General features: G+C 36.1%; 1 pseudogene; it reads right to left on the bottom strand.

Annotated features, from left to right (window-relative positions):
* Positions 1 to 3,392: 3,392 nt before the first annotated feature.
* LOC130859254 (4-hydroxybenzoate polyprenyltransferase, mitochondrial-like) overlaps positions 3,393 to 27,836 on the bottom strand; it is a 167,281-nt pseudogene continuing 142,837 nt past the window's right edge.

The raw sequence follows: 27,836 nt of genomic DNA, 5'->3' as shown, positions 1-27,836 counted from the left end.
TTTCTTTTTTTGTAGTCTCTTTGTCTGGTTTTGGTATCAAGGTAATGGTGGCTTCATGAAATGAGTTTGGGAGTGTTCCTTCCTCTGCAATTTTTTGGAAGAGTTTGAGAAGGATGGGTCTTAGCTCTTCTCTAAATGTTTGATAAAATTCACCTGTGAATCCATCTAGCCCTGGGCTTTTGTTTGTTGGGAGATTTTTTAATCACAGTTTCAATTTCATTACTTGTGATTGGTCTGTTCATATTTTCTATGTCTTCCTGATTCAGTCTTGGAAGGTGATACCTTTCTAAGAATCTGTCCATTTCATCCAGGTTGTCCATTTTATTGGCATATAGTTGCTTGTAGTAATCTCTTATGGTGCTTTTTATTTCTGTGGTGTCCTTTGTAACTTCTCCTGTTGCCTTTCTAATTTTATTGATTTGAATCCTCTCCCTCTTTTTCTCGATGAGTCTTGCTAGAGGTTTATCGATTTTATTCATCTTCTCAAAGAACCAGCTTTTACTTTTATTGATTTTTACTATTGCTTTCTTTGTTTCTATTTCATTTATTTCTGCTCTGATCTTTATGATTTCTCTCTGTCTACTAACTTTGGGTTTTGTTTGCTCTTCTTTCTCTAGTTTCTTTAGGTGTAAGGTTAGATTGTTTATTTGGGATTTTTCTTGCTTCTTGAGGTAGGATTGTATCGCTATAAACTTCCCTCTTAGAACTGCCTTTGCTGCATCCCATAGCTTTTGGATCGTTGTGTTTTCATTGTCATTTGTCTCTAGGTATTTTTTGATTTCCTCTTTGATTTCTTCAGTGATCTGTTGGTTATTTAGTAGCATATTGTTTAGCCTCCATGTGTTTGTGTTTTTTACAGGTTTTTTCCTGTAACTGATTTCTAGTCTCATAGCATTGTGATCAGAAAAGATGCTTGATACAATTTCAATTTTCTTGAATTTCCCAAGGCTTGATTTATGACCCAAAATGTGATCTATCCTGGAGAATGTTCCATGTGCACTTGAGAAGAATGTGTAATCTGCTGTTTTTGGATGTAATGTCTTATAGATATCTATTAAATCCAGCTGATTTATTGTGTCATTTAAAGCTTGTCTTTCCTTATTAATTTTCTGTGTGGATGATCGGTCCATTGGTGTGAGTGGGCTGTTAAAGTCCCCCACTATGATTGTGTTACTGTTGATTTCCTCTTTCATAGTTGTTAGCATTTGCCTTATGTATTGAGGTGCTCCTATATTGGGTGCATATATATTTATAATTGTTATCTCTTCTTCTTGGATGGATCCCTTGATCTTTATGTAATGTCCTTTCTTGTCTCTTGTAACATTTTGTATTTTAAAGTCTATTTTATCTGATATGAGTATTGCTACTCCAGCTTTCTTTTGATTTCCATTTGCATGGAATATCTTTTTCCATCCCCTCACTTTCCGTCTGTATGAGTCCCTAGGTCTGAAGTGGGTCTCTTGTAGACAGCATACATATGAGTCTTATTTTTGTATCCATTCAGCCAGTCTGTGTCTTTTGGTTGGTGCATGTAGTCCATTTACATTCAAGGCAATTATTGATATGTATGTTCCTATTACCATTTTCTTAATTGTTTTGTTGTTGTTTTTGTAGGTCCTTTTCTTCTCTTATGTTTCCTGCTTAGAGACGTTCCTTTAGCATGTGTTGTAGGGCTGGTTTGGTGGTGCTGAATTCTCTTAGCTGTTGCTTGTCTATAAAGCTTTTGATTTCTCCGTTGAATCTGAATGAGATCCTTGCTGGGTAGAGTATTCTTGGCTGTAGTTTCTTCCCTTTCATCCCTTTAAATATATCATGCCACTCCCTTCTGGCTTGCAGAGTTTCTGCTGAGAAATCAGCTGTTAACCTTATGGGAGTTCCCTTGTATGTTATTTGTCATTTTTCCCTTGTTGCTTTGAATAACTTTTCTCTGTCTTTAATTTTTGTCAATTTGACTACTATATGTCTTGGTATGTTTCTCCTTGTGTTTATCCTGCCTGGGACTCTCTGTGCTTCCTGGACTTGAGGAGCTATTTCCTTTCCCATGTTAGGGAAATTTTCAACTATAATCTCTTTCAATATTTTCTCAGGTCCTTTCTCTCTCTCTTCTCCTCCTGGGACCCCCATAATGCGAATGTTGGTGCATTTAACGTCATCCCAGAAGTCTCTTAGGCTGTCTTCAGTTCTTTTCATTCTTTTTTCTTTTTTCTGCATCAGTGATTATCACCATTCTGTCTTCCAGGTCACTTATTCGCCCTTCTGCCTCAGCTAATCTGCTGTTGGTTCCCTCTAGTGTATTTTTCATTTCAGTTATTGTGTTGCATATCTCTGTTTGTTTGTTCTTTAATTCTTTTAGGTCTTTGGTAAACTTTTCTTGCAACTTTTCGATCTTTGCATCCAATCTTTTTTCAAAGTCCTGGATCATCTTCACCATCATTATTCTGAATTCTTTTTCTGGAAGGGTGCCTATCTCCTCTTCATTTAGTTGTTTTTCTGGTGTTTTGTCTTGTCCCTTCAACTGGTACAAAGTCTTTTGCCTTTTCATTTTTTCTGTCTTTCTGTGGCTGTGATTTTCAGTTCCACAAGATGAAATACTGCTGATACTGCTTGATTCTGCTGTCTGCCCTCTTATGGAGGAAGCTGTCTAGGAGGCTCGTGGGTGCTTCCTGATGGGAGGGACTGATGGTGGGTTGGGTTGGGTGGGCGGAGCTCAGTAAAACTTTAATCCAATTTGGTGGGTGGAGCTCAGTGACACTTTAATCTGCTTGTCTGCCAATGGGTGGGGTTGTGTTCCCACCCTGGTGGTCCTTGGGCCTGAGGTGACCCAGCACTGGGACTTACAGGCTCTTTGGTGGGGCTAATGGTGGACTCTGGGAGGACTCATGCCAGTGAGCACTTCTCAGAACCCCTGCTGCCAGTGCCCCTGTCTCCTTAGTGAGCTATAGCTGACCCCCACCTCTGCAGGCAACCCTCCAATACCAGCAGGTTGGTCTGGTCAGTCTCCTATGGGGTTACTGCTCCTTCCCCCTGGGTCCTGGTGAGCACAGTTTTTTGTGTGCCCTCCAAGAGTGGAATCTCCATTTCCCCCAGTCCTGTGGAGGTCCTGCAATCAAATCCCACTGGCTTTCAAAGTCTGTTTCTCTGGGGATTCCTCCTCCGGTTGCTGGACCCCCAGGTTAGGAAGCCTGATGTGGGTCTCAGAACCCTCAGGACTTCTGCGGTATAACTGTTCTCCAGCTTGTGAGTCACCCACCCAGCATTTATGGGATTTGATTTTAATGCGATTGCGCCCCTCCTACCATCTGTGGTGAGTTCCAGTGTCTTTCTGTCGATAATTGTTCAGCAGTTAGTTGTAATTCCGGTGATCTTGCAAGAGGGAGTGAGCCCATGTCCTCTTACTCCACCATCTTGATTCTTCTTCCTATTGCTTTTCTAATCCAGAAAATACACAAAGCCAAAAACAGCAGTCTCCAGCTTGTCCATGGCACTGCACTTCGGTGCTCCTGGGGGGAGATGCCATGGGTGGGGGCCCGCCAGTCTGTGTTGGGCCCCGCTGCCTGCTGCCGCCGTCCCCAGCCCGCGCTGCTCCCTGGCATCTCGGGCTCCAAGCATACTGTTTTTACCCCAAGTTTGTTCTCTTCATTCTGTCCTTTGGGCCACTCTTTCAGTTTTGCTTTACTTCTTTCCTCTCCTGCTTTTCGTTGGGAATGGGTCAAGAAATATCTGTAGCAAGAAATCTGAAATGAAAGGAATGTCAAGTAATTATAGAAAGTAATCACTATAGGGTATTGAGTCAGTATGGCCTTTGAATCATGGTGCTTAGCTGTTCTAAATCTGAGTTGCATCAACTCTACAATGGGGGTATTAATAACACCTCCTCTACAGGGTTCCTCTGGGGATTAAGTTCAATAATGCATGCAAAGAACCTAGCACATTTGCTAGCATAGCGTATGTGCTCAATACAATTTAACCTTTATTGTTATCTTAGTGATGAAGGCACTAGACTAGTGCTTTTGAAAAATCTGATTTCTTCTGTCTTTGCTACTTATGGACTGAATAAACTAGAGCAAGTCATTTAACACTGCTGACACTCAGATCTAAGTTGGCACACATCTCACTCAGGTGTTGTAAAGAACAAATAGAACAGTGTGTACGATATTGCCATTTGAACCATAGAAAGCTTTACAAAGGTAAGACATTTTTATCAGTGTGGTTGTTAATAATAGTAAAACCTAATCACCAAGCTTACTTTGGGGTCACAGATTAAGGGCTGGTTGTGATAGAGCTGATGACCCTGGGCCATGAGATGTCAACACACTGAGAACCAGAAGTTGGTTAAACTTTGGGGTGTTTGTTATCACTCATAAACTCGCCTACCCTAACTTATACCTGGATTCCAGACTATGGTTGCCACGAAAAACAGATTGATAGTGTTGTTTTGCAGTATCTGCATCAGGTAGACACAAGTATTTATTTAACCAGAAAAGTGATTTACCTTAAAATATAGGGATAATTTATCAGGTTTTGTTCATAGGCATAATACGAGTCTCCATGAAAATCAAATATCCTTGCTTTTATTCTAGTCTAATCAACCATCATATTTGCCTTGCCAGTAAACCTATATTGGTGTAATAAGCATTTTAGATAGCGGAAAGTTAAAGCTGTCAATGAAAATGCGTAAGTTAACATTCTTCTTTTTATATCACTCTCTTATATAAATTTCTTAGAATCTCTTCAGTTAGTAAAGAGAATTCATTGACCTGCAAAGTTGAGAAGAGATCAGGATATATCTATGCTGATTCTACCACTTTGAGGGGCTTTGCTTCCACTGACCGTTCCTACCTGAGTAGCTCTTTAGCCACTAAAAGGTCTTTACATTCTTCGAACAAAATTATTTCAAAGAATGATGTTAAATCATTAACTATTATCTAAAACTATTCTGCGAAACTATTTTTATGAAGAATGATTCTTTGTTATCGTTTGAAGTTTTTACCAATTTTCTTTAGAGCATTTATTTTTTCTCTTTATGCTCCTCCCCAAAAGATATCAGTCAGATATAAAGTTATTCTGTTTGGAGTTTCCCTTTTTTGATGAGAAAATTATTGACCATAAAATTAAATAAATTACTTGAAACATTTCAGGCATTGTATTTTTCCCTCAACAAATACCTAAAGAGGTGAAATCACCTGAAATAGCAAGTCATTTTTTCTCAGTATCTGTTCTATTTATTTCAACCACTGTGCACCCTTATCATGCCTTGATTTCAGTTTCTGTTATGTGTCTTGTGAATAAATAAGCTATAGAACAGCTCATACTCCCAATGTACAACTATGTCAAATGGGTAATCTAGTAAGGTACATTGACAGGTTAAGGAAAAGGAATAGAGATCTTCAGCTAAAAGCCAGGAAGATCTAATTTATTTTTACATAAACCTCATTTAAACCTACAATGCATTAGGCGTTACAATTTAAAATAGATGATTCTAAATCACCTGCCACGTTCTGCCAGAAATAAGCTACAGACAGTTCTTGAAATATGAAGAATGCACTACTGAAAATTTATTGATAAGATCAATTAGTTGATGCTCTGCCTTTCTTTCCTCATCTACCCCACACAAGGGGCAATCATAACAGAAGCTTCTCTATAGATGACTTGTTTGTTGATTACCTAACAGCCATTCTCAACTTTCTTCTCCCTGTCTACACTTTGCTACAGAGACTGAAAAGTCTAACTACTTTCTTTCCCAACTATTCCCTCTCTTATAGACGGGAATAGTCATATGATCAGTCCTGGCCATTGAGCTATCAGAGGACATGTGCTCTAAGCCTTCTGAAATGAGTTTTCTTCCTTGATAAAAGAAGAGAGACACTCTTATAAAGTTTTCATGCATGTCACTCTGCTTCCCACCTTTGGATGTCGTTGTGTAAGAACATAATGATTAGAGCTGTAGCTATGACCGAAAAGTAATCATTCAAAAAATGCTGAGTGTATTAAAGAAGCATGTAAAGTTTCAGGGTCCTTGTTGATAACATTGAGCTCATTAAGTAACCATGGGATAGCTTGACTCCGACTGTTCATCAGTCAACAATAAAAGGCAAATACTGGTTAAGCAATAAAACGTGTCTCAAACTCTTTGCTGCTCAAGTGTAGTCATCATCAGCATCATCTGGGAAGAGGTAAAATGTAGACTCTCAGGACCCTCCCCAGACCTACGGAATCAGAAAAATGCTTTAATAAGATATCCAAGTGATCTGTATGCATGTTAAAGTTTAAGAAGCCCCGATTTAAGCCCTTGCAATTCCAGGTTACTTTAACTGATAGAACTGCTAAATTGCCAATGTCCTATGGTACTCTCTGTTGTTTAGTATGTGGTACGCTAGACTTTAACACTTATTTCCCTGTGTTAGAATCAAATAAATACTATACTTTTGTGGTTCTCAGTTTTTCACAGTTAAGAATGCATATAATTTTAGCTTTTCTTTCTTCTCTATTGCCTTTTGTTTCTGCGTGCTTACTAAAAGAAACAAAGCTTTCACTCCATCTTTCTTTGCCATCCTCATTCTTTAATTAATTTGCTTTATGAAGGGCTCATAACCAAATATATATGTATATATATATTTAATATGCAAATGTATATAGTATAAAATAGATATTTATATAAAGTACATATTCAATATATAATAGATTATATATTTATGTATATATGTATGTATATATAAAACCTACAGATGTATGCTAGCACTGCCATTAAAAAATTAAATAAGACATGGGTCTTACTTGTAATCAAGGTACTATTCTTTCCTTATATTATTAAACAACTCATCTCTTTCATTAAGGAAACTCAAATATAGATTTTGATAAAAGGAAAATAAATACATGAAACTAGGAAAATAATGTGTCATAGTTAAATAGAAAAAAATAAAACAATCTACCCCGAAAGTCCTTAAATGTATTCCATGTAAAATTTTCACAAGAGATTTCACTTTCTTGCCAGTTGTTTTTTAATTAAACTTGCTGTTTTACTTGAGAATCAAAATTAAAGATATATAATACTATCAACACCATTTATTTTTTCATTCAATGATATCTAAAAGATATGATATCTTTATGAGGAATTTATTTTTATCCCTGAACGATTACACTATCTTAAATTCATAAAAGCTAATGATTTTGTGGGCCAGCCTGGATCCTTCATCACTGCCCATACATTTTGTGAAAGAATCTATTCCAGCTGACCCATAAACAAATTTTCGAAGTTCATTTTTTTGGTAGCAAGACCTACTATATGGCCTGGAAGTTTGATATTAGCCAGTGTAGTACCATTTAATTCAAATTAATGGGAACTTATTCCTTACTGTTCAGAATAAAACAGTGTTACCACTTGTGGAAGGTTTTTGCTGTAAGCCCAATTCAAGACACTTTTCATGCGTTCTCTACTTTATTCTTCCCAAATCACTATGATAGGAACCAGTGTCATAGATGATGCAAACCAGGATAACAAATGAATATGTAACAAAAGATATTTGTTCACTTCCGTTATGAATATGGCTTTCAAGAAGTAAAGATATGTGTTTTTAAAGTAAATTTTTTTGGTAAGGTGAACAATTTTTTTTTTTTTTCTCTCAGTCTACATTCACCAATGTAGTTTTAGTTTTCAGGAAAGTCTTCCCTGATTGAAACTGATCATTCTGTGAGACTTCTGGAAAAATAATTTATGCTATATGGAGTTTTATGGGGTTCTTTGGATTGTCCCTTGAGACAGAGCTGGGACGTATGACAACTATTCCAAAAAGCCTGCAGAATCAGGCCCGCCATTGTTGGTACCCTTTCTCCCCACTGTTCTGGACACCAGATGCTTCTCTCTGCTGTTGTGACAGTTGGGAAGGCACTGTGTCTTGATTCTTTTCATCATCCTGCTGGGCCTGTTCCTGAACTTTTGACAGTAGCTGCTGCTTAATGACAGCAAGGCTGTTGGTGAAATAGCTGTTGCTTGTGTTAAATGATCTATGAATCTATGATCAAACACTGTGGTCTGGAGAAAGTGGGTGTAGAGTTAAACGTGGCCTGACCGTTTAATAAGATGATTTGTGAAAATGTTGTAAGGAAGACCAAACACAAACAAGCCTTAACAGGGATGGTCATCAGTATATAAAGACTTCCTTATTACAACATGGGAATGACCTGGCTGATGTTTTCAAATTCAGCAGTGAGTCACATTTTTGATTGGGTCTCCAAAGTCAGAGGGACTTCCCAATGAGTCCACTCTCCTAGCAGCCAAATACTAGTTATCTGCCTCTCTGCATGCCACACGTTCCTATGATCTATGTTGGGCAAAGCAGAGATTATTCCCTACTTTATAAAAATTAGCTATTAAGAAAGTTTTATGTTTTACCATTTTTTAAAGATTTCAAAATGGCCATCAAAAAGAGCTGTGTGAAAGTGGAAAACATAAAGATTGGAGGAGAAAATCACCAGTTATTATTAAGGTATAAAATCAGTGATAGAATTTGTGCACTGAAGAGACTTAAATGAACCTCAAGACTTTTTTCCCTGTGCTTCAATTAAAACTAGAGTTTTTAGAGCCAGATAAAGTCTAAGATAAACAAATAAAGTCATGCTTTGTAAAACTTGATCAGAGCCTTGGTGCCCAATCTTCATTCTGCTAGTTAGGCCCCCATGCACCCAGCAGACTGAATTCCTAATAGACAGCTAATATGGACAGGGAGTGGCAGCGTGACCCTCAATGTCAAACAGCCTACAAGTTGACTTGTGTCAAATTAGACCAGATCTACTCTAGCAAATGTCAGTTAACCTGCAAGAGAGATATATTGGCTTGAAGAAGTTACCTAACTCTGAAAATAATTTTTGTTTTGTGTTGTTTGGTTAGAGGAGTGCTGAAGGCTAGATTTTAGACAGTGTCAAAGAGACAGAGAAAATGAGGGGCTAGAAAATAAGTTTCTCTTAACCAATTCCACAGCTAGTTGCTGGACAAGCAAGACCATTTCCATAAAATTTAAATGAGACATTTAAATTGGCTTACTGTATAAATTACATAGATATTCTCTTATCTGACATACATGCTGATTTAAATCGGTCTTGCTTCCACATGGAGTGCAGTTTATGTAAAATGGGTAAGGATCAAAAAAAATTTTAGGTTGGCCCAATGAGCAGGTTAAACTAGAATAAGAGGAGAGACTACTTCTCCCAAAGCTTACGTTATTTGTAAAATTAGATGCAAAAATCTTACATTAATGAAAAATTAAGTTTGAGCTCTTCATTACAGAGAGAGAAGGAATTTACAAGTTACAGTAGGATGATTCTTTAAACTCTGAGTTCCAAGAGCTTATATTGCTTCATTTGAGGAAAAAGAAAAGAATCATCAGCAACTAAGCACAAAATGAAACCCAAGAATTTGGAGATTAAATTTCATGACTCTCCTGAGCCCCATGGGTTTCCTCTGCTGCAACACTGTCCACAATACAAGGTGTGAAATAGTGAAGGGAGTAGGCTCACCCAATCTGTCATATCCCTCCTTCAGCTTCCTGCCTTCTCCAAATACACGGAGGCTGATTTTTCTCTTCTCCTCCTGGCTCACCTTTGTCTCAAAAGCAGTACAATAGCTCCTCATCTGAAACTTCAGCGTAACTAAAAATGTCTGCCCTGAGGTCAGTGTTAAAAAAATGGCATAAGTTCTTCTCAGTAAACACTCAGTTACTGCAATGTTTCATCGTTAACATGAGAATACTGTAAAAGCAGAAGTATTTTTAATTACTCTATGTTTACTGTTTGTAAAAATATGAGTTATTTCCTTATTGACATACAGAAAACAGGTCTCATAATTATAGTGATTCTTTGAATAATCTAGAGCATTCTCATATTTTTGATTCTTCAAAGTATTAGAATACACATTCCTCATAATACACATTTATATCTTTAGGTACTGTAAATTTTTACTTGGAAAATATTTAGAAATTCACGTAGTAATCTTAATGAACTATATTATATTCTCCAATTGAATGATATGCTTATAGAATACCAGGGAACTAGAGAATTTTAAGGATATAAACATTAAGGTGATTACAAGTCAGATTATATGATAATGTCTGTTGGAGTCTGGATTTCAACATGTCTTTAAATTGCTTGAAGGCCATATAGACTCCAGGAATTCCAAATGTCACCTGTTAGAGACCGAATTGTGTCTTTCCAAAATCCCTGTGTTCAAGTCCTAACCCCCCACTACCTCAGAATGTGACTATATTTGGAGATAGAATCTAAAAAGATAATTAGTTAAAAGTGTGGTTATTAGGATGGGCCTTAATCCAATATGACTGGTGTTCTTATGAAAATGGGAAATTTAAATAGAGACACATACAGAGGGAAGACCATGTGAAAACCCAGGGAAAAGACAGTCATCTACAAGCAAAGGATAAAAGCCTCAGAAGAAACCAACCCTGCCTGATCTCACACTTCTGGCCTCTATAACTGTGAGAAAATAAATTTCTGTTGCTTAAGCCACCCACTCTGTGGTTCTTTGTCATGGCAGCCTTAACAAACTAATAAAGTACCCGAGGGGTTGGAAAGAGATAATATCTTCCCCAAATTGCCTTGAATATTCCCCCCAAAATAGTAAACCCTGAGATAATCTGGCTGATTAGCTACTTCAGTAATTCACTAATTAATTCATACTGTCAACAAATAAGCACTAATTGAATATATTCTATCCGCTGGTCACTTGCTAAATCCTGGAGTAAGGATAGCTTCTCAAGTAATTCACAGCTAGTTGGAGATACAGACATACAAAAATAATTGTCTGGGAAATGTCAAAGTAAATGTATTCATTCCTTTATGCATTCATTCATTTTCCAAATCCAATGCACACTTATTGAGATCTTACTATGTGCCACAACTGAGCTGGAGGAAAATTGAACTCTCATTGGGAGACATTTCAGTAAAGCACTCTCTAACAACGTATTCATTCTCTAATGAAGAAGGAAGGTTTTATTCAATGTATTTTATCGACTGTCATCTGGATATCCCACCAGTATCTCACACTGAATCCTCCATAACCGTGCGTATCATCTTCCCTCAACTGAGTCTGCTCCTCTTGCTGGTTCTCTCACCATGTTCCATGGCTCATCCATCTAGTTGCTCAAGTCAAAACCTGAGCTTAACCTTGAGTCATCTTTTTTACTCTAACCCCGTATCTACTGCATTATCAAGACTGATTACTCTTCTCAAATATCTCTAAACACTTTCTCTCCATACCTGAGTCTTTATCTCAGGCCTTCATCATGTCTTGCTTTGATTAGTTTAAACTATAATTATAATAAATATACAATCTATAATTTAGATTATCTCTGTCATAGAATGATTTCTACCTCCTATTGCCTCTCATTCTAATCAAAATGTTGACTCAAGAATTATATTTCTAAAGTAAAAAGATGGGTGTGCAACTTCCTTGCACAATATTTTCATGAATGCTAATGAGATGTAACATGAATTCCTTAACCTAATATACCGTATCTTGTCTGCTTCTCCAGCCATACTTTCTGTCACTTACCAGAACACATCTTATACTCTTGTCACAATAAAATTAAGATTTTGAGATTTTAAATATAGACTCTAAGCCTGAATAGAAATCGGGGGAGAAAGGGGAGGTTTCTTTTCAGTAGTTGTCATGCTTCAGGAAGGATGACCACCTTAGACTTCATATTTGTGCGCCCTTTCAGTATTTACGATTCAATGTTTCTTAAACCACAGGTTCTTGTCTGGGTCCTACTTGTAACTATTATCATCCTCATTCTCCGTGCACTATGCACGTAAGACTGTGAACAACAGAGTACGTCAATTCAACATGCTTTCCTCAATTGCACTTGATTTTCTGAGAGAAATCTGACTATGTAGAGCCATGTAATGGACCCATTAAAAAATGTATAATTAAGTAACAAATACCCATATTCTTTTCCCACAGGATAGTGGTCAGTGAAGAATATTTTAAAGAAAAATTAAAACATTCAAACCTTTACTCCATGAAGGCAATATCAAGCATATTGTATTATATTTTTCATGAACAGTAAGATATGTCATGTCTTATGACCTCCAATTTTATATGCCATATGTAACCCCAGAAGCAGAATCAAGGAGTTACTGAATATAACTAATAATGCAAACAGTTGTTTTCCTCTGATATTAACTAGTTTGCTAAAATACAACTTCTTGAGCCATTTCTTCAGAATAATAAATATTCAGAAAAAAATACTGACATATTTTAAATTAGCCAAAGAAAAATTCTCTCAATCATTGATAGCAAAAACTGACAATGTGAGTCTTTAGACATTGCATTCATGGTTTTTTTCCCATCAAGAATCAAATTACTGATATTTCTAACTTCCCCTTTTGGCATCATTAGAAATCAATAAATATTAAGAAGTTATTTTCAAAAGACTAACAGTTTCAGGCCATCCAACCATGAATATTGTCTTCAGAAACTCCAGCCTTCTGGAGCTAGCCATTGAATTCATGCACGTCCTGGGAGGGAACAGTCCAATGACTGCAAGGATGTCTGAGGATAAAGGCCCTGAATACTATGCTAAGAAGCACTGATCATCAGAGAGAAAAAGAACCCAGCTTGATTTTAATGAAATCTTTTTAAAGTGTCAGAGAGGAGAGGAATGTGGAAAACATCAGTGACTTGGGAAGCAGGTTGGAGGAGGAGACCCCTAGTCTATTCAGAAGATTACTTGGTACCAGATGATAATTAGATAGTCTCTTGGAAATGAGTAAATGAACGGCCCTTTTCCTGGACTGGCATATTCCTATCCAAACCCCAAATTACTGCCCGAACTGGATCTGTTAAAACCAGTTCGGTTTGGAGATTATAGTCTCTCATTGTCATTTCCAGGGCTTCTAAAAAAGCTTTTCCTGCTCTACAGGTTTTGAGGCTAAATGGAAGTTTCCACCCTCTAGGGCTGCTAATTTAACAGCTTTCGTAGGTATTAGAGTTCAAGGAAGATAATCCTTTTTAAAAAACTGTACATTAAGTTACTTCTCACTAAATTATGAGAAAGGCCTTCTCTACCAATTACTGAGTATTAAAAAGTTACCAATTATTAAGGGCTTTAAAGACAAGGTCATTTATAAAATAATCATTCCATCTAGCTAGAGAAACCACTGCTGAGAACACAACTAAAAACAATTCTTCAGCTAAATTCTCAGGAAATTAATGTTTCTGTTATCTATATTTATGTAGAGAGAAGGAGCGGTGAGAATGTTTCATCCTTGAACTGAGAAACTACCTCTGAGCTCTTTGCAGAGTAAAAGAAGAAAGTTTGATTGCAATGGCAGGCTTGAACAGTTTGGATGTGCAGAGTATTGATTTCTCCTGTATTTATTCTATTCTTGTGTTAGGAAACGTTAAGTATCTGGAGAGGGATGGCAAAGTGGACATTTTAAAAATAGTTTGACATGATTGAAAGTCTTCATATTTGTCAAGGTGTTTACCAGCTGCATGGAATTGTTTTGTTTTCACATTTTTGTTCTCAATAGATGTCATATCCTTGAAATGTGGCAGATTCGTGTCTCTGAAGTATCAGCTTTTCAATTTAACACCAGATGCAGTCAGTGCTGGACTAGGAAGCAGCAGTATGTTGACATACCCACAAGTTTTTGCTCCCCGTTTTACTAATAAAGCAGTTGGTAAGTGCAAGGAATTGCCTGTATTGTCCTGTGCAGCACATGCATCAAACACTGTTCTTAGCACTGTATTCTAACTAGCCATGGCCATTCTTTAGTCCTGTCTCAAAAGGTACACAGTTCCCAAGTTGGTTTCTCTGGCAACTGTAGAGACAGTTGAATTACAATTCGTAATTGACCAGTCACTAGCCCTGGGGAGTTTTCTTCATCGGCCAAGCTTCCATGTGGCCTGTGGAGTGTGGAAAGTGGTTGCCCCTCCCAGTTTCCTGCGTCCTTTGAGACAGAGCCAGTGAACCACAACCTTCTGTGTTCTGATCACTGGAAGAATTTTTTTTTCTTTACAATTCATTCAGAACTGCTTTGACTTTCTTAAAAGAATGTCATCCCAGGGAACAATGCTGCTTGTTTTGGATTGTTTGGTGTTCTTCATACCTGTTAAGCCTGAATTATGCTAAGGCTGCCAACTCACTTTATAGAGAGTCATCTGGAAAACAATTTGAAAATGTCACCTTTTTGCTTCCTTTACAAACTTCACTCCAGTATGAGTAAAGAATGTAATGTAATGAGAAGAATAACTCGTTAGATGCGTAAAATGTCTCTTAGATATGCCTCATGTGGAAGCTATTTCACATAAGTTGTCTTGAGTTAAAGAAATTATCAAAGACTATGTCAAATAAATTTGTGGAAAATTCCTTCTCAGCCCTTGAAAGGATATTTTGTATATTTCTTTCTAGATTTACACATAAGAAATCTTGGCATCTGAAAACATGCTAGTTAATTTAGGCACTGAAAATCTATCAAATTTGTCATAAATATAGAATAATTCCAAATAAGCCTGATATCCAGAAGCATTATGTATTTTGGGATATATCCAAGTACATTCCTCCATTGGTTGATGTATAAGTAAATTACCAGATTTAGATAACTAGGATCGTTGCATTTGCAATTATAATTACTTAGAGTTGCATTAACAGTTTTTCATTTTCCATGAATATTGATTGGATCTAATTTGATGACAATGGTAGACTGATATGTCTCCTTATCTTTTAAAATTCACATCAGGCTCTGTACAGTGCACAGACTAAGTTCAGGGCGGAGACCATGTGGAATTTCAGGCTTCAGAGAAACAGAGCCCGTAAGCACCAATACCACAGAGGCAACTCTAATGCCGCTAGGAGAGAAACGCTCCTTTCGCTGATCGTTGGCAGTCACATTATCGATCACCAGCAATCTGAGAGGAAATGTTACCACCATTGGTACAAATTGAGCCAGAGAAGTAACTCAATTAACATGACTCCAATGCCACGACCACTTTTTCAAGACATGTTCTTGCTCACTCAGGGACTTTCCTGTTTCATTGATTCTAGGCACTTGGGTTCCCTAAGAATATATATGACCAAGTGCTCTTTCTTTTGCTTTTATGTTCTTATTGGCATACATGGAAGAATGACCTTACTTTATAGTGCTATTATAAAAGCACAGTTTAAACCAGCCTTTCAATTTTTGTGTGACAGAAGAAGGGGCTAATCTTATGGGTCTTGACCTCTCTCGAGCATTCAAACTATTGATGACAGAGCACAAGGCTCTTTACATTCCCCGCTTGTCATTTTCTTGGCCTTAGATGGCTTCCAGGCCATTTCAGTGCGTACGCCTTATTGACGTCCTGCGTGGGAGAGTAATGCATCTTCTCAGCCTCAGCATCTCTGGTCTACTCTTCCGTAAGGATTAAGGAAAGAAACGATCTTCCCAGACCTGGCTTTCTGCACCTCCAATTCACAACAGTAAAAACATTACTAGAGGTATAACACCTCCTGCCTTATTAATAAGAATACCTAATCAATGCATTATTTCAAGCAACTGGTTGATCATCCAATTTCATGGCTCACATTTGTTCACTAAACTGGATCTACCTCAGAGACACCTTTAATTTCTTTTACAGCAGATGTCTCAAATTAGTTTTACATTTTTACTGAAGTTTCCGTGAATATCCCATCCACTATGGTTGTTCTTCCCTTAGGCATTATCAATACTCTATACAAATTTAAGCAGGAACATTTTCTAATTCCTCATAAGGATGTACAAATGAAAAATATAAAATCGTTAAGGATATACTAAATGCAATACAAAAGAAGATGTAAACAATACTCAAAGGGGGCACCCTAAGCCATCTGTCAGTTTCATAGTTTTCCTTGGAGATTCCAAGGTCCCTGCTACTCCTGCATTCCCTCAGAGGGGTTCCTTATGCAGGTGACATCACCACTTTTACCATATACAATTGGTCCCAGAGTGTGTGCTGGACACAAAGGCACCCACATAGAGTCTGGTCAGCGGAGTGTACATTGTCCTGGCGAGAGCACTTTTACCAACTGGGTTGCCTTAAAATGGATGAGACTGACAGACCCAATCAGATTTTCATCTCTTTTGTGAAGTTTGAATGGGACATTCAAAGAAAGGCTGAAGACAATAGGGGGGTAAAGTTGCTGAGAGATACACAGAAAAGAAGCAGTAAGCAGAAACTATGGGGATGTAGGACTCAGGGTTAAGAAAACGCCTCAATAGAGAAGAGAATAATGAGGGTCAGCTTGCAAGTGACAGCAGGAGCTGGAGATGCAGAGAGAGAGTAAGTGAGTTGGCGTTATGTGCAACACTAAAGCAGGGAGGAGAGGGTGACTTGTGCTGAGGGGACAGCTTGATTCTCTAGAGCTGTTTTTAGTCTAAATGATTGTGCGGTTCTCCATGGGACCTGGCTGTGTGGTTGTGGGTATATTCTGAAAGTTATTTCCATCACCATGAACCAAGTTAGGCATGTATTTTGCTCTTCCACATTTCTCCATTTCTCAATAAACCACGGCCAGAGTGTATGGCTATTCTTAGGAGACAGGAAAAACTATACTCATAGCACAATATTCATAGTCACTTTTGGTGCGGGGTAAGGGGTATAGATGATCTCCAGCTTAGATTACTTGCAATCATATTATTGAGAAAAGTTACAAATTTGGGGGGGGGGGGAGGTCTTTTACATTAAAAGTAGTAGTAAAAGAATTGTCAGGATAGGTATTTCCCAACTGTTTCCTGAGGGATACATATTGTGGCAGTTCTTATTAATGAGAGTTTAGAATGAGGGTAATGTGTTAAGTTTGGAAAAGATTTAGCATATACGTTATCTTATTAAAAGCTCTGTGAAGTCTTGCAGTTAAGAACAAATATTACTTCTGTGTAACCTAGCAAAAGGGAACATCGTTTCATTCCATTAGAGCAACAGATAATATCTCACCAAATTATTTTTTCTATGGTATGCAGTTTTCAAAACTTCAATTTATATAAATGATCTTAATAACCACATTACCTCTTATAAAAGATAGCTGTCCTTGAAATTGTACTTAGCTGTGAATTATTCTAACTTTGGAATTTTTATTGCTTCCAATGTCATGCAGGAGGTCTTAGGAATAATACTGAAGGTATATTGGTTATTACAATTTCTGTAAATACCAGTGTGAAAAATTTCTTTCTGTCTCTTCCAACGCACCCTCTGGTTGTCTGTAGCAGAAGGAGATTTCCTTTGCGGATTGTCAGTGCAGTTTAGAGGTTTCGTATATAAACTTTCTAACCTGCGGAAACTGGTAGAGCAATAAGAATAAGACGTGAATACAGTTGTTTTAACCTCTTTGAAACAATGTGATAAAAACTGAAGGGAGCAATAGGAATTAGATAAACTCATATTTCATACCCCTTGAATGGCTATAAGTGGATTTAAATACTACCTGTCACAGGATATTAAAATACTGAGAATTCTGAGAGACACAGTTTGACACAGAAAGTAAAATATTCAAATTTTATATTTCAGTAAGGAGGATGGTAATTAACACTATTTTAATCAGAGTCCAACCAGAGAAAAAAGGAGGAAAAATTTTAATTATAAAAGCAAGTATTGGTTTAACCGAAAGAAGATTTTTAGTAATGTGCAAGTAGAAAATCAATTGCAAAATTTTGTGATATCTCCTTAATAACTGAAAATAGAATGGTCTGTAGAGTATAGTTACAGGCAATCTTTATTTAATCCAGTAGCTTTTACCTCCAATAATATTTATTTGTAGAGTTGTGTGGGGGAAGGCAAGAATATTAAATTTTTCTGATTGTTGAAATAATAAATCTATATTTTGAAAATTTGGAGCAGCATAAAAAAGAAATTGCAACTCACTCATGATTATAGTGTTTAGCATTCGTGACTCTTCTATTTGGCAGATATTTTCTTCTAGTCTTTTTTATGAATATATCCTTTTACAGAATTGAGATATTGATACATAATTTTTTCAGTTTTGCCTGTGCTATTATTTTATCAATGTTTCCATACTTTCCATACTACTTAACCAAATAAATATTATCAAAAACTCTTTCTAATCCTCATTTTAAGTTACCATAATATTCCATTGCAGTTTACTTATCACTTCTCCAACACTGGTAATTCAGGTTGATTTCTATCTGAGTAATTTAAAACTTCGTTTTTACCAATAATACTGTGAGGTGTGTAAATCTTTTTTTCCTTAAAAAAATTTTACTTCGAGATAGACTCCAAAAAGGAGATTAATGTGTCAAGTGTTTCAATGTTTTAAAAACCTGCAATACATATTTCAAATATTATATCGTTAATCTTATAAAAATTTACATTCTATTCTATAACATGTTAGAACCTTTACATTTACTCATTTGTGAATTTCTTGTTCACATTCTTTCTCTGTTCACTTATTGGCTTTGTGTTTTGTTGATTTTATATAAAGATTTTTCATATAACCCTTTATTTTGCATATTAAATAAAAATATCAGTAAATATTTTCCAGATTGTTTGCTTTTATGTTATTTTAATAAATAGAAGATTGACAATTATGTTCTAAAAGTTATTGATATTTCTACTATGGTTTTTTTTTTTCCTTTCGTTTTAAGCTTAGTATATCTAATTGTCCTAGGACTTATGCAGATTAGGGATGAATCCTTTCTCCAAACTGTTGTACTTGCTGCAAGAGAGAAGTTTCTGAATGCTTATAGAGGAGCTAATAAATAGGTCTTGTTTTTTATTTCTTAGCAATTTTTGTGGAGGTGGGGAGGAGATGTTCTGAACTTATGGGTCTGTGGTAACATTTCATGAAAATTCTTAACTTTTGAATGAAACCAAAGTTTTCTCTAGCTTTTCACAGAATCAAAGAGAGTAACCTGCACTACTTCTAAACAAAGAGGCTTTGAACATTTGATTTTATAGAGGTTTTCTCCCGCCTCAATGCAGTCTACTCCTTAGAAACGCAGCATCTAGATCTTGGTCAGACTTGCTTATGAAAAGTGGATGACAGTCACAGACCGTTTATTTCATCTGACTTATGATACCATCTCTTGCAATGTATCAACTCCTTTGCAGTGTCCGTTTCTAGACTATTTTATTCTCTCTTAGTAATCTGATATTTATTCTAATATTATTATCACATTGTTTTAATTGTGTAATATTATAGTAAAATTTTAAATCTTGTATGGCAAATACCCTATCATTAGTTTTCTATTTTACCATTTTCCTAACTATTAATGTTTATTTAATCTTTCTAATAAAATATGTCAGGTTCTAAAATCATCCCCTTGGGATATTTATTGGATTTTTATTAAATATATACATTAATTTTAGAAGAGTATTATAATAATATCTTTTAATAGGTAGCATAACTCACAAAAGCCCAAATTCATGTTCCTGTGAAGTATAGTACATAGTAGATTGAAATTTGTTGTAGTGGAAAGAATAGTGGGTTGGGCATTAGGAGATCTGGTTCCTGGGCCGGGCTCTTAGTTTTCTACCTTTGTGAACCTGGGAAAATTAATTCACTGCTCTGTGGCTCAGTTTCTTTACTTGAATAATGAAGAGGTTGTACAAGATATGGCCTCAGAATGGTCAATGAGCTCCACTCCAAGTTATGAATGCAATGAACATCTGATGTTATTAAAAATAATTGTTTTGTCCCCCCTGGCTACTTAGCAATACCATCTTAGTTCAACAGCCACTCTTCCTCCAATTTTAACACTCCTTTTCTAGGTAAAGATGTATTCCACAGAAATGGATGGAAATTACTATGCATTAGAAAAAGTATGCTTGCCATACAAATAGATTACCTAATTTCAAGTGGAATGGCACTGTGCACTAGACATATCAAAGTAGCAGCCTGGCTTTGATTAGCTTGGTTTCTAATAATATAACCCCACTGTTCCTATGATATCTTACATAGAATTCCAGTATACAGAAATTAATCTTATGGGAAGGAAGTCATAAATAAACAGTAAACTAAGTTGCAAAATAAACACAACTAGTAAGATGCTACAAAATGTATTTAATGTAAAATGTGTTTAAAATGAAATCCAATATTTAAAGCACATTTATAATTTTAAAGATATAAATCTAAAATATAAAAATAATGCTTTATAAATATTAAAGCAAGGTGTTCAAGCCACTGTAACAAAAGAAACCAGACACTCAATATCTTAATGCAGTTAAAATGTATTGCTCTCCATGTCATCATTCAATGTAGATTTGTTCCTTGCTGTCATTGAGAGACTCAGGGTCCTTAACCTCCTGTGAATCCAACATCTTCTAGGTCCTCATTTTTCTCTGCATTTAATAACATGGATGAGAAAAAGATGTAGGAGAAGACAAATTCACTCTTTACCGCCTAAACCTGGGGATGCCATATCAATTCTCCTCTTTCTTTGGCCTCAGTTGTATGGTTCTACATAACTGCAAGGGAATCTGGAAGACTGAGTCCAGTGAGACGCCAAGACGGAGACAACAAACATATTTCATGATGAGGGCTAGCAACGTGTGCCAGAGTCAGCTATGCTAAGCACGAAATGTTAATTCTCTCCTACTCTCAACATACAAAGCACGCACATCCCTCTTCCAGGGTTGAACATTCAATCCAGTCTCTGCATCCAGTGCTAAGCCTAAGCTCTCCACATGATGGACAGCACTCTCCATCAGTCCGGTTGTGGCTCCTCATTCTCTGCAGGCATATGCACTAAACAGGTAAGTTTCCTGCTCTTTCCATACCCAATGGACAGACATGCTGAATGTTACCTACCCTAGCAATTGAGAAGTTAGAGCTTTAGTTCGACTCATGCTGCTCTCCACAAGACATTAATTTGCCCGCTGTTATTGCTGTCCCTTCTCCCTTACCTCTGGAAGTTTGTTCTTTGTCAGTGATTCTTCATATTACATCTGAAGTGGACACTGGGGAGTGTGTCCTCCTTGGAGACTGTGCAGTTTTTGTGGACCGTTTCTGATGGAGTGAGCTTGAGTGCCCAAAATGTGTTTCACAGCTTGAACAATCCAAGGCTCTGTTTAGCCTAGGCTCATGGTTTTGTTGTTGTTGTTATTTGAGAGAGTTTTCACAAAATCATGGTAGGACTAAGACCCACTGGCTTCTAATTAAGTCCACGTGCCAGTAACTATATTCCTTCCTAGACAGTTCTTAAGCCTGATTTATTTCTTGCTTCTTTACCGCCCCCACCCCACCCCCCAGCTTCTCTGCCTCAGCGGTGCTAACTTGAGGCCATCTAGAATCAAAATGTCATCTTTGCCATATGGCTGAATGGCTGTCTTCAACTGTTAATACCTCTAAATCTTCATTATTCAATGTTTCCCCATGCTATCTCTTATTATTGGCTGCCTAAAATCCAGGCTCCAAAACTTCTGATCTCTTTAGCTCAGTTTTGTCTCTGTTAACCAATTATTTCTATAGCTCGTCCATTTCATTGAATACCTTGCCAAAGGCACCAATTGTCATCGAATACACACTAGTACAGTGCTTCTTTCCAATTTTCCTAGAGCTGTCTGCTCAATGGCACAAGGTCTGCTTCCAAAGTATCATGCTGGCAGTTTAACCAAATATTTTGCCAAAGAATATCAAGGCTCTCCAGCCTACTGACCTCCAATATTGATTGGTTCTTTACTACACATGGCCCATGCACTACGCCTGTTGCTGAATATTGTTGGATATTTTGTATTAACATCCCACTCTTGGCATCATCTTCTCTTTTGGTTAGTATATATTAATGGTGATAACAATCCCAAGTTCTTAGTATCTTAAATCAATAAAGGTTTATTTTTCCAATATCAAAGTCCAGTATGGTTGTCAGTAGAGCTCTGCTTCACAGAAATAGAAGGCTTACGTGGCTCAACCATTTTCTAGGACCTAGCTCTTTTCTGCATGAAACAGCTGGATGGGAAAGAGAGTGAGTAGAAAGTACACACATTTTTAATTGCTGTGGTCCCAGAAATGATACCTATCACCTCTGCTCACAATCCACTGGCCAGAAATCCATCACACTACCGCACCAGCTGCAATAGACTCTGGGGAGTGTATTCAAGGTGTATTCCCGGGAAGAAGAACCCTGCAGCTCTGCCACACGCCCACAAATTACTTAACGAAAAGGATAAAACTGTGGTGTTTGTTAAAATTGTCTGTTAGTATCACCTCTTCCTTAGCTCAGTTCACTTCAAATGTAATATTAGAACAGAAAAGAGCACAGCAATGATACAGCTCCATCTCTCCACTTTCCTATGACTTCCTGCCACATTTAGTGTTCAGGTATCACAGTCCTGAGATCTGGAAACCTCTAGCTTCTCCTTTGCTGGCCACAACCCCTGTGCCATGCCCTCTACTCCATTCTCAAAGTGAATTGTTGGCAGAGGGTGGTGGCACTATTACCTGGCAGATGCAGGGACAAGAATAAATGATGGCTGTTTTAGGCCACTGAGTTATGGGATGTTTTCTTAAGCAGGAATAATTGATTGCTACATCCCCTAACAGGTAACAAAATGGACTCTGATAAAAGTTACTTGCCAAAGGCAAGAGCCAGGATGTATAATCAGATGATTTTATTTCCAGGTGGGTAAGCTTTATCACATTATCTTCAGTTCAGTCTTAGTTTCTCTAGGAATCTACCCTATGCCACAGCTTAAGTTCCAAATGGCAAAACTTATATATTCTCAATGCAAGCAGAATTAAAATAGTATTGGAGAATTAAGCTTTGTTTATGCTTTCTGTTATGGTTTTCTAGTGTGTACTTTAAGCACTGGCTACAAGCCACATTGGGACATTAAGTAATCACAATACTAACACATTTCAATATTCGGCTGGCAACAAGGCCTACAATTATAGTTAAGCTTTTATTCTTTGTGTCTGCAATTACCTAACCAGTGAAAGGAGATTTTCATGGTTGTCATTAAGGGTTTAATTATGATGACTCAGATACAAGAACAGTTGTTAGCTAGACAACTATCCATCCGTGTGGGTAAATTGGCCCATGTGAGGATATGGGCCTAGACGGATAGGCCAAAGCAGTAAAGGCAGCCAATCAGTTGCATTACTGTGGACTCAGGACACAGCTGTCACTCTAGTTCCCTTTCAGCAGCTTCATAAGGTATAGGCCACTTTAGTGGCCTTCAAGCTTTGAAAGGGCCAATTGACCTCAGGTGAAAAACAGTCTATTGTCTGATGCAATTCTCTTGCTCTAGGAGTCTGGCTGCTTACCCTGTACCAAAGGGTAAAATAAAAGAAAGTTCTTAGCATCTGAGTAATAACTGACAAAGCAAACACTTTGAGTTACTTGAAAAAGAACTGGAAGACTGATATCACTAACTCACTGGTTTTGTTTATTGAATGTTCCTGTCACTTTAATAGCCCATTTACAAATGTAATCCAACACTGAATATTTAGTGGCTTTGTTATAAACCATATCAAACAATTTGAATCTAAGCATGTCAGAGAAAAATGCCACTGGTTTCCCTAGTTGTTTGACAGGCATGTTTGTTGGCAGATAATAAACCAAAGTGCCATTGTTTTTTAAATCTGTGGAATCCAGACAACACTATGAACAAAGGAACAACTAGGAAAGAGCAGACATAGAGTTATTGTGGTGTGCTTTCAGAAGCTAGTTAGAAAGTATGCTGGATCATAATGGAACTAAGCAAAGGTGATCTTTTTTTATCTGAGTGCCTAAAGTACATATTGTCCTGATTACATGTTTGTTTAAACAGGACAGCAGTAATTATAATACAGACAAAAAAAACCCTTCATGGTTTTGTTACATCAAGAAAAGAAACATTATTCATTGTCCATATGCTGAATTTATTTTAACGAGGATGTGTTGAACCACTTTTATAGCTCCAAGATATTTTTTTCTCTTCAGTTCAAACCTGTTCTACCATTTTAACTATTTGGAAAATAAGTTTGATGAGTTTTAGAATGTGCTAGAGCATGAAGGGTTCTCAGTGGGAATTTTATGCCAAAATATATTATACTTTTAGAGAATGTTTAAAATTACCTTGAGGCTGAGAAAGGTGAATTTAATTTTTTCATATTTAAAAATTTCCTTAAAATGAATTTAGTTTGAGAATTTAAAAGTATTTTGTCAATGATTAAGTAGAACAGAGTCTGAATTATGCTTTAAATCAATTTAAAAAATTCAAATTAATAATTACTAACTTCTTAAAAGAGTATAAAACATGCCCCCGTGATCCACTATTTCAGTAAAATTGCACATTAAGATTTAAAGTGAAAAATTTGCAACTTAGCATTAAACATAGACACAAGAAAACATAAAATGCCCCAAATAGCAAAGTCAACATAAAGTCACGTTAGAAAGATGGCCACATGACTAAAAAGGGCAAAAGTCTTAGAAATTAAGACATGAAAAGAGGGCGAGAGCTACAATACACAAAGTGATAAGATATAGTGCATATGAGAGTAAGTAAAGAGGGCCACTCTCCAAAAGTCTCCAAAAATAGACTTTTTCTACTATACAGGATTTAAGAAGAAAGAGAAGAAAGCATGTGCAGACACAAAAGATGATTGCATTGCTCACTTATCCTCTTTTTCGGTTTTGTCTTCAACACATGGTTTTGTAGCCCTCACTATAAACAAGCACTAGCCATTTATCTTTTTTTAAGGGTGTAAACACAGGTTTACTTATTATCTTAGGTACTTTATGGCATCAATTTATGTAGTCTTCTAAGTCACTCTATCAGGTAGACATTGGTATTACTACTGATACACGGAGCAGGTACCAATTTGCCCAAGATCACAGACCAGTAAATGGTAGAGGTGATATTCAAATTCAGGAAGCCTGATTCGAGAGTAAGTGCACAGAACGACTATGCTGCACTGACTCTGCTCAATAAGTAGGTTCTTCTTTGTCTACATATATCACCTCACCTATTTTCAGATTTCCAAGTTGTTGAAAATAAATAGTATATACACACTATATATATATAATAATAGTGTATATATGTAATATACTATATTATACACACACTATGTATAATAATAGTGTAGGTATATATATTATATTAAACTGAACTCTATTCTCAGCCAATATAAGTTGCATGCTATTTGTTTTGGAATGTATTACGCAAATACAGTTGAGAAATTGTGGCTCCACTGGTTGAATAAGATATGTGTCCAAAAACAAGAAGTTTTTCCCAAAATTTTTCCTTTAAAAGAGAGAACATACCTTATAATTGAGTTCTTTCATTATCAGTGTTAGTTTTTGATGATTATAGAACTTGCCTGTAATCTCCAGACTTTTTTTAAGGGGTTAATCACAGGTTTACTTATTATCTTTGAGACTAAAACCTCCCAATTGTGTTAGATGCCATTTTATATAAACCTTTTACAGATCACTTAAAACAAGATAGTGACTGTTTATGTTACAGAGATCACATACTATAAAAATCCCTTAGTAAAAAAATGAACAAAGAAAAATAATGACAGCAACAACAGAAATCTGAAACTTTCCTAATGTTTTACAAATAAAAAGTTATAACTTGGGATAAAAACTCCAATGACAGCATCACATACTGATTCAAAAACTCTCTGTATCCAATAAACTGCCTGAACAAAAATATACAGCTTTCTAGGAAATCTTTCCAGATGACAAAGATCCAACTCAATTGATAACAAAGAAATCGATATTGAAGATACATAGAAGAATTTAAATAAAATTGTTTCATGGAATTGAGTGGAAGATGTTCCTAGGTTAAAATATCATTTTCAGCATGCGGCATTAACTCATATCTGTAATTAAATATTTAAAAGAAATACTGCAAAGAGACATCTGACTTTCTGTTTATAATCTTAAAAGTTTATATCCAAAACATATTGTGGTTATATGTACTAATATGCAGCTTATGATATGTAAAATTTAAGTGAGTATAATCTTAAATATTTAGCACTTAGAAGTTATTATCTTTAACTGCTGTTCTCATTGTTTGAACAGCAGAAATGAAATTAGGAAATTTGCTCTACCAGGTTTTTATCTAATTCTGTATTCTGTTAAGTACTGCTCATGATTAAGAACCTCAATAAATATTAAGTGACAATATTGACTCTTGTACTCTATCTTTATATTTTTAAAGCTTGCATTAAATAAGTGTACATTTATTTATGTTATTATATACTTATTTCAGAATTTAACTTTTTCCTATATATATATATGTTTGTACATGTATGTATCTGTATTCTTCAATATTACCAGTTTTAAGCTATTAGAATAATTGAGCTCACACACTTATTCTCTGAACTTGTGTCAAATACTAACTAAATGTTTTACACCATATGCTTGAAATGATTGGAAAGCACAAAATAATAAAGCTCTAATATTCTTACGAAAAGAAAAACAGGCCCCCCAGCAATTGTGGACCATGCTTTGTAAATAATAATCTATCATTAAATATTTTATGAATATTTCATGTAAGAATAGTGTTTATGAATATGCCACAAAATGTAGGCTTTATGTGCTAGAGGAACAAAGATTTAGACTTATTCAAGACAATGAGCCCTGGGAAGGAATTTAAAAAAATTGATTAACACCAATGAATAATCGTTCTAGGGGGGCAGATATCACAAATATCAGGAAAAGGGCCTTACAAATGACAGGAATTCCCATAATATGTTTAAATGATAGATAATGGGACTTCTCTGGCTGGAGAGATGAGGAAAAGTTGCGGCATGTGTGTGTGTGTACATATGCCTGTGTCTTGGAATTAAGATGGGGATGGAATTTATATTTAAACTAATACATAATGGGATGTCCACAGAAGATGTTGATTGATAGAAAATACTTTATAGAAATAGTGATGACCTGAAACTGGCCTTAAGTAAAATGATTTTTATGACTGTGTATACGATGGACTAAAATAGGAAGAAATCAGATCCTAGGTGAAATGGAAAAGGGAGTTGGTTATATCAGTACAGAGAAGGAATCCATTCATGACATGGTACGGAGAATACGTGAATGGTGTCCATTTTGGAGAAAAATGGGGATTGTATAGTGTTGTCAGAACAGTAGGAATACTTAGAGGTTTAATATATAGTAACTAATTATATAAAAATACCCATTGGTAGGCTCCAAATTTGCATTTTTCTTTAAATTAAGAAAACTCCATTCCCCACTTAATTGCCATATTTGTAAAAGAAAAATTAGATACAAAATTAAGAGGCTGAATTATATAAATCAGTCTTGGAGAGAGAAGAGAGAAAATGCTTAAACACAAACTCTTACTCTAAAGAGACTGGTCCATAGTGCCACCTTGTGTTGGTGATCTGGCTTTTCTGTTTTGTGTTTGTTTTGTTTTGTTTTCAAAGACTAATTTTCCTGGTGCTAAACCATATACAGAATATATACAGAATTAAATATGGGTGATTTTTCCCTAATTTCAGATTTGTGAAGTACTGAAATATATAGCAAATAAATATTTAAAAATAATTCTTGTCCACTAGTCAGTTTTTCTGTCCACACTGTTGCAAATTATTGTATTATTTTTTAACTAAAGTGCGGTCAATCACTGGGGTCATGGAAAGGAGTATTGGGAACAGATGGATTCTGTACTGAATCTAAGGGTAGAACTAAACAAAGCATGTTGTTTTAAAGAATTTGTAATCAAAAAGAAGTTCCACGACCAGGGTACGCACATTCTAATAAAACACTGCAATTAATTTGCATTGGTTAATTTCTATTCTTTTTACATCTATTTTTTTTCAAGCTCTTTATTGGAAAACAATTGCTTTACCACATCTATTTTTTAAATGGGTACAAATTATTGATATTTTAATAGAAAAATT

Source organism: Hippopotamus amphibius, chromosome 8 (assembly GCF_030028045.1).
Source record: "Hippopotamus amphibius kiboko isolate mHipAmp2 chromosome 8, mHipAmp2.hap2, whole genome shotgun sequence".
Lineage (NCBI taxonomy): Eukaryota > Metazoa > Chordata > Mammalia > Artiodactyla > Hippopotamidae > Hippopotamus > Hippopotamus amphibius.
Note: the sequence above shows the minus strand (reverse complement) of the source record. Positions and strands in the feature narration are given on the sequence as shown.